Here is an 11911-nt window from a genome sequence, read left to right as displayed (position 1 = left end):
AAATACGCACAAATCCAAACAGAAAATTTCTTTTTTTTTTCCAATGGTACCAAGCATTTTTTTTCCTTTTTATTATATGTTTCTTTTCTTTTCTTTTTTTTTTTTAACATTTTTTATTGATTTATAATCATTTTACAATGTTGTGTCAAATTCCAGTGTTCAGCACAATTTTTCAGTCATTCATGGACATATACACACTCATTGTCACATTTTTTTCTCTGTGATTTATCATAACATTTTGTGTATATTTCCCTGTGCTACACAGTGTAATCTTGTTTATCTATTCTACAATTTTGAAACCCCAGTCTATCCCTTTCCACCCTCTACCCCCCTGGTAACCACAAGTCTGTATTCTCTGTCCATGAGTCTTTAGATTCCACATATGAGCGATCTCATATGGTATTTTTCTTTCTCTTTCTGGCTTATTTCACTTAGAATGACATTCTCTAGGAGCATCCATGTTGCTGCAAATGGCATTATGTTGTCGGTTTTTATGGCTGAGTAGTATTCCATTGTATAAATATACCACATCTTCTTTATCCAGTCACCTGTTGATGGACATTTAGGCTGTTTCCATGTTTTGGCTATTGTAAATAGTGCTGCTATGAACATTGGAGTGCAGGTGTCATTCTGAAGTAGATTTCCTTCTGGATACAAGCCCAGGAGTGGGATTCCTGGGTCATATGGTAAGTCTATTCCTAGTCTTTTGAGGAATCTCCACACTGTTTTCCATAGTGGCTGCACCAAACTGCATTCCCACCAGCAGTGTAGGAGGGTTCCCCTTTCTCCACAGCCTCTCCAGCATTTGTCATTTTTGGATTTTTGAATGACGGCCATTCTGACTGGTGTGAGGTGATACCTCATTGTAGTTTTGATTTGCATTTCTCTGATAATTAGTGATATTGAACATTTCTTCATGTGCTTTTTGATCATTTGTATGTCTTCCTTGGAGAGTTGCTTGTTTAGGTCTTCTGCCCATTTTTGGATTGGGTTGTTTATTTTTTTCTTATTGAGTTGTATGAGCTGCTTATATATTTTGGAGATCAAGCCTTTGTCGGTTTCACTTGCAAAAATTTTCTCCCATTCCGTAGGTTTTCTTCTTGTTTTATTTCTGGTTTCCTTTGCTCTGCAGAAGCTTGTAAGTTTCATTAGGTCCCATTTGTTTATTCTTGCTTTTATTTCTTCTAGGAGAAAATTTTTGAAATGTATGTCAGATAATGTTTTGCCTATGTTTTCCTCTAGGAGGTTTATTGTATCTTGTCTTATGTTTAAGTCTTTAATCCATTTTGAGTTGATTTTTGTATATGGTGTAAGGGTGTGTTCTAGCTTCATTGTTTTACATGCTGCTGTCCAGTTTTCCCAACACCATTTGCTGAAGCAGAAAATTTCTTTAAAGTATGCTTAAATCATCTAGCCATTTAATACCTGCAAAAAATTTTTATTTTGGAACTATGGATATCACGAACTCTGTGAATCTTTTCCATGTCTGAAAAAAACCCTCATTTTATTCATTATTGTCTTACTATTTTTTCAACATATAATCGGCATATAACATTATACTTGTTTCAGGTGTATAACATAATGACTTGATATTTGTACCTATTGTGAAATGACCATCACAATAAGTCTAGTTAACATCCATCGCTGTACCTAGTTACAAATTTTTTCTCTTTTAATGAGAACTTTTAAGATCTACTCTTAGCAACCAACTTCCAAATATGCAATACAGTGTTACTAACTGTAGGCTTACTATTAAGTGTATTATTGTTTTTAAAAAGGATGTTTTAATTGATACATTTCTGATCACAAATCAGAACCATTCTTAGAAGCTGTCACTTGCATTAACGGAGTTTTGAGATGGTGTCCCTTTGCGAATCCAAACTTGACAAATCCAGATACTGACACAGACTGTCAGGTCCAAAATGGACTCCTAAGATGACAACTGAAGCAGACTGCTACAAACCTGGCTGTCAAAACAGGAATTATGGCTTTGTAATGTAAATACAGCTAAAGGTACAAGTTACTCAGGCACCCATTTGTCAAAAGACAGGACGTGATGTGTCCTGTGGTGCTCCACTGTGTTCATTCGTAAGTACCAGGGCAGGAAGGTTTGTGCGAAAGCCTCAGAAAGGAGAGATGAGGTGCAAATTGTACCCACGGATCTTAATATTTTATGTTTTCCATGTTTCACATGGTGACATTCTATTATTTTTATATGGATAAAAGCTTCTTTCATTGGAAATGACAAGATTCTATTCTAACATATAATCAAAATTATATTTTTATGATAAGGAAAAAAGAAAGAACTGCTTACAAAATTATTTAAGGAAAGAACTAATCCTTCTCTGGCTTCTTCCAGGTAAAGAGATCACTTGAGCACTGTCTCTGGTGTGGCACTGACCTAGCACGGGGGACCAACGCCTACAAAACAGATGTACTTCGGCTACCATGACTGGCTGTTTTGGGAGAGGTTCAGAAAGCACAGTGGTGACTGAATCTATAGATTCCAAAGAGGCAGAAATTATGAATCTCTAATGCTTATGACATAGCATAGAGTGCAAAATATGTAATCGGGGAATCAGCTTTTTATAAAATCTAAACATTTAAAATCTAAGCGACACAAACCACACAAGTTTACCAATTTGCTGTCATCAATGGAACGTCTATTATGTATCAAGCATGAGTAAAGATACTGAACAGATGTCATCTAATTGAATGACACCAATGCGAAGGGGTTTGCCAGGAGAAAGAACAATCAATCCAGAGCGCATTCGTGAAAGCGATTTCTAGGGAAGAGAACTGTTCTTGAAAATAAAAGGGGCCAGCGTGAAGTACACGTCATGCCAGTTGTCTGTCAGCGGTGTTCGGGGAGGAGCCCGGAGTTCTTCCCTGAACTTCAGTTCACAGCAACAAGCACATTAACCACTTTCCCCCCTTTTATTTAGGGCAGCATTTTTTTAAGGCTGACAACCTCCTGCAGGGATGTTCTGAAAGACAGAGACGTCTTGTCAGCATTATAAATGTCCTTGGTGGCTGAGGCAGAAGGAATTGACTGTGTAGGGCGTTCCTGAGAAGTCCTCAGGATTTGAAATGGTAACCATCTTTTTGGCTATGTGTTTTTTTTCTTTTCTTTTCTTTTTTTTTTTGGATGACAGGAGATGTTTTAAAAACTGTGAAGGACAGAACTTTTCAATTCAGTTACCTGTAATCATGTAGGAATCTAACACATAGTAGGTGTTCAATAGACATTTATTTCATCTAAGCCCCCACCCCCATCACTGCGGGCAACTTTGGAGTTAAGGGGGAATCGCAGACTGTCAAGGCTGCCAGAGGGGGCAGGTCGGGCGCTCCAGCCCTGGACAGTGAGCCGAGCCTCCTTTCCCTTTGCTTCCAACATGAGCTGTGCTCTTGCCATCATCCAAACTGAACTCATGTGCATATGCACGTTAGATGGGGAGACAGCCGTAATGTAAGTGTGTATCTATCGAGTGACACACAGCTATGTATGTGTGTGTGTATTCATGCATACATATATGCACACGTGTGCATGCACTGGTCTTTGGCATATGTCTTGGCCAGCTCCTTGTCCTTCTTTTAGAAACTGTTGCCCCTCCTTACCTCAACTGATATAGTTGTTACCAGTTTCGACTTAGTGTGTTCAGAAAAATGTGAGCCTCTATTCACAGCTGTTAGGTTCCAGGGGTGCATCTGTCTGAATTTTTAATGCTGTCATTGCAGCAGAGAAAGGGTTTACTCACAAGGCAGCCGAATCTCAGATCCACTTTCCCGAAGGCAAAGGGCTTAGAAATGTTTATGGGTGAAGAGTAGAGGGTGGTTGGAGGTGCAGTGGAAGGTGACTGGAGGCAGGGAAAAGGTGAGGTAATGGTGAGTTTCGTGCGTCTTCATGGGACACATGTTGAAAAAATGGTGTGTTAGCGTGATCTGAGGGTGGAGTTTTTGGTCCTCTGAAGTCAAAAAGTCATCCATTGGGCACTTGCGCCTGTCCAGTTGAATGGTCGGTGGTCTCAACCAGTTTGAACTGGGCAGAACTCACTCCACGACCCTTAAAAACAACTTAGGCAACCGTGACTACAGTGACCCACACATAGATAATAGGGATAAAGGCTACAGGGACAAAGGATAAAGGAGCCTTGTGATGGGCTGTCTGCGTTACGTGGAGCTTGGACGGTATGCAATTTGCAAAAACAATTAGAGCAACTTGGTGAGTCAAGGGAGGTCACAGGATACTGTTTGTTAAGCAAGTTACAGTTTAAGGGATCTAACTGATGACTGCCCTCGTTTCACGGTATCACCACCTGTCTCACTTAAGCTCCAAACCTAGGGGTTCCCTCTCTTTACCCTTTTACATCTAATCTATCATCAAGCTTTTTTTTGCCCTGTTTCCAAAATATTTTCAAAATCCACCCACTTCTCTTCATTTCTACTAATGTTACCATAATCTAAACAACCAGCATCCTTCCCTGGAATTACTACAAGAGCTTTACAGTTGATATTCCTGCTTTTACTGTTTCTCCCCATCCTGCTGCCCTGAGTTTTTTTTAGTTTGCTCAGAATCAAATTAATTTTACCCAGCTCCATACATAAGCTTGTATATCTTTTAGCTCCTGATCTTGCCTGTGACCAACCACCCTCCATTTCCCTCTCCATTCACGACCCCAGTTTTGCTGCCTTCTTTTTGCTCCTTGAACATGCCGAACGTCTCCTCTTCTGGACCTCACTGCTTCCTCTGGGCAAAATTCTGCCTCTTGATGGTATCAGGAGCTGTGTTGTTCAGCTCAGTTAGCCTCAGCTCCTTGGTGATACACACCATTTTCCCCCTCCCTCATTCACACGATCGCTTCATCACCTTTCTGTTTTATTTCTTTACTGACACTCAGTACTACCTAAAAGTGCATTGTTCATGTGTTTGTTTGCTCTTTTCCCTCACTAGACCATGAGCTCCATGAGAGGATGGATTTTTTTATCTATCTGCTCATCACATGAACCCAGCACATCGACAAATGCCTGGCACGTGGCAGGCACGTAGAAGCAAAAACTAAGAGAGAACAGAATGGATGTATCAGTGGATTTCCCCCAAGTGTTGAAACTAAGATGGAGAATCAATTTCAATCTCTAAAAGTTGAATCTTAGACATAAACTCATATAAAACTCAAAAGCTATTCAGACAAAGCAGTGAGAAGAATGAAACCGATAGACAGAGAGAGCAGAGACAAGAGCTAAAGACATTCTTGCTGGTATTCAACTCAGCTGCTAGTTTTTGGAGACCCAGATATGTTCCCTCTCCATAGTATGATGGTTCAACTTATGCATGAGATATCTTTGCATAATTCCAATAAATTCCTCCATCTTTTTTTCCTTGCTTAAATTTGTTTGAATTTGGTTTCTGAGACTTACAATTTAAAAATTCCAAGTAACTTCGCCTCTGCCTCTCTTCCCTCTTCTTCTACTGTCTCATCAAACAATAATACACTTTGTTCACCTAGCTTTCTTTTTCTCTGTCTCTTGGAGCTTTACACACGCGCTTCTAACTGCTTGCACTACCCTTCACTAATTTTCCTTTGAGAAAACCTTTCAGACACCCCAGACCTAGGGTTTGTACACGCTCTTCTACCACCTGCAGCGGCATCCTCTGTGTATCCTCAGCGTGTTATTAACAACCAGTCTTGCACCTCTTTATCTGTTTCTTCCACTGCTGTGTTTTCTTGTTTATGACTGCATTCTTTTTTTTTATGACTGCATTCTTGATGCCTAGTACAAAGTTCAACACATAAGTCTATATTAATTGAATGAATTAATGAAGGAATGAATAAATGAATAAATAGAGCTGTTTGTTGGTAGCCAAAGTAGAACTAAGAAGTAACAAAATAGACTCTGGGTGTTAATATTCTGCTTCACTTCAGACTGTTTCCTATTGATGTTGCTTTAAAGTTCTGAACTGATTTGGGGACATTCTGTTTACTTTGGGCTTAGGAAAGATTTATACCTCTGTTTTTCAGTAAAATTTTTTCTCCCTGAAAACCTTTTTATGTTTCTGCTCATGTTCCCCTTTTGCACTTAAGGGCTTTATTATTATTATTTTCTGATAGCATTTCTCCTAGTTTGAAGGAAGTTTCCACCTATCAGTGCTGTTTGGTTTGTGACGTTGTCAAATATTGGCAGTGTGCCAAGCCACTAGGCACCCTGTTTAAAATAAGATCTTGTTGACAGAAAGATAAATCCACACCATCAAGATCACTCTCTATTTAGTATAGTCCATGGAGTCATTTTTTTCAACCTTAAAAAAATCAGAATGGCAGTGCTATCTTGCAATGTTCTTATTTTCCATAGTCCTTCCGCAGTCCTTAGTGCTGTAAGGAAACGATTAAATAATCCAGGTTTCTTCAAGTTCATTTAATAGCTGAAAAAAAACCGAGTGCTCAATTTATGTCAGTGAAGTTGTTCCCAAAGGGAGAGAATGTTTCAATTGACCATGACTGCGACCCAATGATACACTGTTACTCTGCAGCATCTCAACGAGTCCGTGTTCTGCTGGACTGGGTGCAGTGATTCTCTTCCCCCCTGCACTCCATGGGTCTTAGAAGTGTCATGACACTAAATGACAGCATTTTGCTTGTTTTGCTGGCACTTCCTCCATGAAGTCAGTACCGTTACTGAGTGAATTTGCAACGTTTCATGAATGCTGTCAAAGATTCTTCATAAAATTGGATTCTTGACAGCAACACAGGAGGAAAGCAGAAAACCTTACAAAGAGAAGGGATTCCGAAGAAGACATTTATAAATTGACAATGAATTGTCAAATACTAATTATGTTACAGAATATCCTATCGTATGAGGATCTGCCTGCCTCCCATGAGGCTGTGATGGAGAAGACGGCCAGTGGGGCAAAAACCTTGAATTCTATCAGCATCCTGGGGGGCGATGTAAGGAGTAAATGTTATCCTCGGAATTAGAGTAGTTACGAGAACATGAGGCCTGCTTACTATTTTTTTTATTGTTTTGGCCTTAGAATGATGGAGGTGGTAGAATTATTTATTTCAATTTGCTATAATAGTCGGTGGTCACATTTGAGACACAACATGAGATACTCTTTCACTCAGATTCTGAAGGTAGAGTTAATCATTTCAAAAACAGGACAGAAGCTGTTCAGTGTAACCAAATATATCCAGGGTTTACAAACGAGCCATACAGAATCCAAACTGAAACTAACTCAATATAATTAATTTAAAAAAACATGTGAAATGCAGAAGCCGTCATTTAATGGTGTCAGCACTGGAGTTAGCATTTTGATCACGTGCTGTCTTAATTACAGTCAGTTTCCAACTGTGAACAGGTTATGCATCTAAACTGCATTAGGAAAACAGGTATTTGTAAAACAAGAATGTTTCTTTCCACCAAAAGGATGACTTCTTATCAGATTGCTCAGAAAAACCTGTAAAATCTAAGTATAACTAAGGAATGATATTAGTAAGTTGCCCAAATATTAGATTCTTTGTGCAGGAGGGCTTTTAGCCGGGAAGGCTTGGAAGGGTTGTATTTCCTCTTAATTTCTAGCCTCAAACAAAGTCATAAAAAAATAAAATTTCCCTTTGATATCCTGTAACTCCGTTCTGCCCACCTCCGAGGATCCTTCTCCTCTCTCCTCAAGGGACCCAGTAACTTCCAGCTGTTCTGAGCCACATTAAACTATCCCTCAAGTGCTTCTACCAAAACTCATATTTCTTCAATAAGAAAAGACATTAGAGAAGAAAGCACTCTGTTTAAACTAATTCACAATGAAGTGTGAATGACTGAAAGCCAATATACACTTCGTGTAGACAAAGAAAACTTACTGAAACTCCATAGTTGGTCTGGAACTGTGTTAGGTTTATTAGCGCTATTATTTTATTTATGTCCTTACAAAAATTTATTACAGAGGACCCTGGAGTTCAGATTACTTAAACAACTTGTTCATGGAGCATAGCAGGTGACTATAGAGCCATGACTCAAGACACCAAGAATGTTAATTTTTTGTTTCTGGAGATACTTACTGGGGCCAATTAATTAATGTTGTTTCAGGTCCAGGCACTGGGAGAAAGGAGATGCTGGTAAACAAAAAAAAGTCAAAAATTACAAGGAGAAATAAAGTGGAGCAGATGGACTGGACCACCTTCCCTAAGTTAAATTCGTTTTGTACATTTTGTTTCCTGTTTTATTTTCCTCCACCTTCTACACACAACGATACTTTACAATGCATTAATCTGAAAGTTCCAAATTGTTTATAGCTCGGACTTGATTCTTCACCTTTCTTTTCAAATTTATTGGGATTTCTGAGTAGCAACAAGGTCACACTTTGGTATTTTCATGTCTTCTTATCTGCTGATGGGTTTTTTAAAAAACACTTTTCATTTATGGGAGTCTGGAAAGTCTTATAGACAGTGGAGAAGGGGAAACATTAAGAGCAGGAGCTGCGGCATCCTGTAGGGTGACTCTGAGGTGCACGTGGTGGGACTGGAAGGTGCGGGGAGGGAGGAAGAGGAAGAAAGCTGGGAAACCTGTGGCCTTGTACAGACTAGCTTTTTAAAAATTGGAGTTCTCTCTACCACTGTGATTATATGTGCTACACTCATGTTTGGTTTCACAGGCCCATGAGGGGGTCCACAGAAAAAGTATCTGTCATCTGGCAGGAGAATCTGGACAATCTAGAAAAATCTGTAAAATCACTACTGCTGAAAAATACCTTCCTCAAAATAAATTGGCCTTAGAAATAGGGAATCTCTGTGTTGACCTTGACTGTTATCTTCCATTGTGCAATACCTCACCAATCTAATTACATATAATGCTAAAAATATTCACCAAATAATACATGGTAAACAAAACAAGACAGAACACCACCACCAACAGAAGAGCAAAATACCCTTCTCGCTAAAGAAGTTGTATCTCTTGGTGGCATTTCAATTAAAACAAAAGGCACCCAAGGCACAATGATAATGCTTAGTGGTCTTTCTGTTTTTAAATGCACAGATAAAACATAAAATTCCACTAGAGCAAAAGTGTATTAGAATTCTCTTTCGATGGAATGAATACATTCACCAACACCAAAATACCTGTGTAGCCTAGAGCTAATTTCCATAGAACTTATTTTTTAAAGCTTATAATTCCTTTGACTTTCACTCAACTGCCAGGGGATTTACGTACAATGTAGGGGATTTATGTGCAATGTATCTTGCTTTCAAGTTCTTATTAAAATAATTAAGGAAAATAGATTATAAAGTCAGATGTTGACACAATTTACTGCTGCTCATTTACTTTTATTTTCCATTGCAAGTGGCCTTTAAAAGCCATTTCCCATATTATCCTCCCCCTACTCGTCAAAATGGAAGCTCATGCTGAATGTCAAGCTCCCTTTCCTCCCTAGAGAAGCAGAGAGTATATGAGTCCTCTTAGAGGAATTCAGAAACGCCCTCTTGCCTAAAGACAGATCATCCGATACTGAGGAATGGGGCTTGCAACATTTAATGAGTATCTCCAACACTAACCTTGTGTGAGCTGACATACGATGCTAGCCCATGGTCTTTTACACACCTTGGAACCCCTCCAGCAGGAAAAGGAGCCGTCCATCTAAGAGGAAGATTATAAATATCTTCAGTGCCTTTTAACCTCAAAGATAGACAGGTGTACTGGTTAGGAACGTGCTCTTTAAAGTCATGAACCTGGGGTGGGGAGGGTACAGCTCAGTGGTAGGGTGCATGCTTTGCATGCATGAAGTCTTGGGTTCACTTCCCAGTACCTCCATTAAACAATAAATAAATAAACCTAATTACCCTCCCTTCCCCCCCAAAAGAAACAGACAAAAAAAAAAAAAGTCAAAAACCTGAATTCAAATGGTGGCCCTGCCACTTTTAGGGTGTAACTCTGAACAACTCACACTTCTTGGAGCTCTTTCCTCATCTGTAAAATGGGATTAATGATATTTTAGTTTTTACCCTGAGGATTAACTGATGCTAAGAATGAAAAAAACTAAGTTAAATACTTGCAGGTAACAGACATTAAATAAATGATTGTTTCTGTCCTAGGAAGCAGAGCCTAAGTTGGAAGTTCTTGGTCAAGAGGTTTGTTGGCTGAGTGCTCTCAGTAGGAGAGTGAGAAAATCAGGACAGTGCATCATCTGTCATCACACTGGATGTGGCCCCACATCACTGTCGGGCACTGTGGTTCTCTGATCCAGAAGCTACCACTGCATGCTGAGTTTGTGGCTCCTGCCAGGAAACATTTGGTTTGACTCATGATGGAGGATGCACTGCAGAAGTTGTGAACCCTTCTTGCTCCTGGCAGATAGCATGCATTGGTTTTGTGATTTCCCTCACCCCCTTGGGGCTCCCAGTGATGCCGCAATGGTTCCGATGGTTTTTTAGGTTATGGAGTTGTGGTCCATCATGCCTTTGGGCCCCTGGAACTAATCTGAGTCATGCTTTTTGCTTTCTAGACTTTCGCAATATGACAATGATGTTTGTTTCTTCACAAATACCACCAAGCAACAAGCCATTGGTGGAGGTATCCTATGGACATTCCATGCCCCCTCCTACCTGTGGACTTGGGGTATTGTTGGCTGTTGGAAGGACTTCTTACTTTGTCACCCTCACCACCTCCTGGTCCCCAAACTTAGTAAGAACCTGAGCGGAGGAGTCTGTCCCCAGAAAAAGCCCATCTCATCTTGGCTGCTTCCTGGGCAACGATCAGGAAGAGAATTCTAGGTGTGAAAAGGGGGCAATTAGAGAAGAGGTAACGTTATCGGTGTTGGGGTTGGATGTTCTCATTTTGTGATGGTAAAGGAAGCGCGAACCCCCCTGGCATCCAGGGAGAGACCACCTCAGCCCCCAGGAGGTGTGGAGGGCAGGGGGCGATAAATCCTTTGTCCTCCAGATCAGAGCGCTGCGGCCGGGGCAGCGTCACTACAGTCGGCATCACTGTAAGAAGCACATGAGGGATGAAATCCGAAGTGATGTCGTCGCCTTTGGAACATACCATCTGCCGGTTTATTGCGATGGTATTTTATTATCACATCTACTGAAATAGGCTTTAATAATTCCTCCATATCCAGCTACAAGGAATCCACCTGTTTCAAATCTAACTGTTTAGATATTGTTGTGCTATTTATTCACATCTCTTAAATTGCTTCATGACTGCAATCTGCCCTGGTGTTGTGTGAGTAAAATATTTTCACTATTAAATTCCACCCCTTGGTGTGTATATATGAAAAGAATTTTGTTTTGTTCTTGGCTAAATACCCAGCATCTAGAACACTGCAGGTTGTACACTAAGAACTCAGTAAATATTTGTTGAATGAATAAAAAGGGCTCAGGTTAGCTTTCCCTAAGCAGTCAGCACGTAAAATCCATAATCTGAGAGGCAAAACTGAGGGTGGCTGACGAACGCCTTTAATGGGTCCAAAAAAAAGACTGAGAATCAAGTAAGAAATTATCAAAGTTCAAGCAGAATGAGCATTGCTCTCAAGTTTGAGAACATTAAACTCTGCAGAAAAGGTTCGGCCTCACCTGGGACTGTTTTATTAGCCTCCCCACATGTGCAGTGGTTTTATTTCTCTGGTCTTGGCATTTGTGAAACGCTGCTTGGCACCTAACTATGATCCATTCCCATCCTCTCACTGGCACTTTAAGTAAATGCAAAAGGGCTGTCATCCATACGATCGTATGTAATTATCCTACAAATCCTATAGAGGGAAACCGATGGTTTCATTTTAGATGATTTCCTTATGCCAGATCACCAGGTTGTAAGTAGCAGAGATTTGATTCAAGTCAGTTTTATTGTTTTTTGTTTGTTTGTTTCTCCTTTAGCTCCATTGCCTTGACTGATATTCCAACTACCTACTCAGACACAGCAGTTTTGATGGACA

The 11911-nt window shown here is 40.0% G+C and overlaps 1 long non-coding RNA gene across 1 annotated transcript in view; it reads right to left on the bottom strand.

Annotated features, from left to right (window-relative positions):
- Positions 1–607: 607 nt before the first annotated feature.
- Positions 608–11911, bottom strand: part of LOC140689006 (uncharacterized) — a 376464-nt gene continuing 365160 nt past the window's right edge. The window contains exons 4-6 of the long non-coding RNA XR_012063860.1: positions 9537–9618; positions 8049–8102; positions 608–1184 (exon numbers count right to left, since the gene is read on the bottom strand). This is a non-coding gene — a long non-coding RNA (uncharacterized lncRNA). The remainder of the gene's footprint in view (positions 1185–8048; positions 8103–9536; positions 9619–11911) is intronic.

This window comes from Vicugna pacos, chromosome 24 (assembly GCF_048564905.1).
Source record: "Vicugna pacos chromosome 24, VicPac4, whole genome shotgun sequence".
Taxonomy (NCBI): domain Eukaryota; kingdom Metazoa; phylum Chordata; class Mammalia; order Artiodactyla; family Camelidae; genus Vicugna; species Vicugna pacos.
This window is presented reverse-complemented; position numbering and strand designations above follow the sequence as displayed.